The following is a 1,947-nucleotide window of genomic DNA, read 5'->3' as shown; positions in this document are numbered from 1 at the left end:
ATCGAAATCAGCCCTGTTTACAGATTGACCAAATGTACAGTTTTTAATGTAATAAGACAGAGTACAAAAACATTTCCTTTTTTTTCTGGCAAAAAATTAAGGGAGCCAAAATACAAACATTATAAGGAGACATTGTTGTTCAGGAGATAGATTTGAATCAGATCTTCCTTTAATATTCCACACATGTACATAGCACAGCACCAAAAGTGAAATTCAGTCCATAATAATTTTAGCCCATCCTTATACTAGGTTTCTAGTTTATGCATTGGCAAAGGTCCAACATTAAGTTAAGAAATTGTATACTGTGTTAAATAGCAATATATCAGTTACATTTTTGGATCTGGTTATTTAATCTTTCAAAGACCTGGTTGTTATTTATGAATGCTACAAGTTGCAGATTACATTAGCTCCAGCTACTTAACATTTAAGTTAACTTGCCAAAATAAAACTTGGCATACATCAGTGGGCTGTCCGTGAGCTCCTGGATGTACCGGGCCAAAGATTGTCTTTATGAGGAGAAGAGTGATGAGTCCTGTCTGGTGAATTTACCTGGGTGGTCACTTTATATCAAAATGTCCCACTTAAACTTTAATTTGTACCATCAATCATTTTACTTATCAGCTTAATGGTTTTTGACCAGGGATCTTAAGTATTTTTATCAAGTGAGTCATATGCAGGTAGCCTATTACAGTATCAAGATTGTATACATTTTGCTGCTAAATTTGAGTTAAATTAATCTCACTCAAACTGAACGAGTTTAGACCTCTATAGTGTTTATACAGTGTATGGTTCAGATAGGTCCTGAGATGTATTTTTGAAGCAGTTTCAAATTGCATTCATAGTCAACAGAAAGTTATGTGTACACAACACAGTGTAGGCCTACTAAGGATTCATAAATATACTTTGGAAATTGCCGGATATGAGAGGAAAATAGAGAGCCATTGGAGGGAAATAACAAACAGGAGTGGAGTTTCTGGTGAGTTCATTCAGATTTAAATAGAGGCTAAGCTGCACACAAACACACAAACATGTCTGTTGCTAGCTGCTTAAAGCCAAAACCTGTAAAGTTACTATTTAGTTGCCTTAGCAAACCTATGATCAGGGACATGCACAGGTAGGGGTAATGTTGTCCGGGCAACAGCCCGTTTGCCATTTTTGTCTGACCTGCCCCTCTGGAGGGAGCGAGAGTTTTTTTTGTTTTATATTGTGGCCGAATCAACATGATAAGCCCACAATTAGTATTGTAGTCTCTCGCTGCGATAAAACACAATTTGTCAGCGCTGTGTCATCTGCCCCCAGTCACGTGACTTTGTTTACAATCTGACAGCTGGAAGCAAAGGAAAGTCCTCCGGCCTCATATGGCTATGGTGACGGATCAACACAAAGGATGTCCTGCCTGGCGTTAGAGTAGGGGACAAACCAGGGGACTTTACTTCCTCTTGACACCGTCGGTTATTTACAAAAAAAACACCTACATATACTTGTTATTGTGCTTCTGTCTTTCTGTGTTTTTTACTCTGCTCCGTAAACTCCCTCAACAGGGAGCTCTCTTCTCTTGATCGCCCTCTCACATACGGGAGAGCACTTCACTATAGGATTTCTGCCATGTCTCTAATTTAGTTTGACCATCTCTGTTATTAAGTTATGGAATTCTAAATACATAAGTAATTAGATACCTTACTGTTACTACGCGCATAAACAATGATAAGAATAATGCGTATTGAACTGGTTTAATAATTAGTGAGTTTATTTAAGGTAATAATAGAAGCCCTATTTTATCAGTATGTCTGCACAGCAGTTACAATGGTAAAACTACATTAAAACAGAATTGTCCCCATTGTTTCTTTAGTTAGGCTACTAACATTAGCAGTGGTGTAGTGGGGATTTTTTTACTGGTTGAACATTGGGGAGACACTATGGACGCGCTCGTGAACTGTCAACGGGGGG

The sequence above is a fragment of the Notothenia coriiceps genome, unplaced genomic scaffold (assembly GCF_000735185.1).
Source record: "Notothenia coriiceps isolate Sejong01 unplaced genomic scaffold, NC01 NC01_scaffold00016295, whole genome shotgun sequence".
Taxonomy (NCBI): domain Eukaryota; kingdom Metazoa; phylum Chordata; class Actinopteri; order Perciformes; family Nototheniidae; genus Notothenia; species Notothenia coriiceps.
This window is presented reverse-complemented; position numbering follows the sequence as displayed.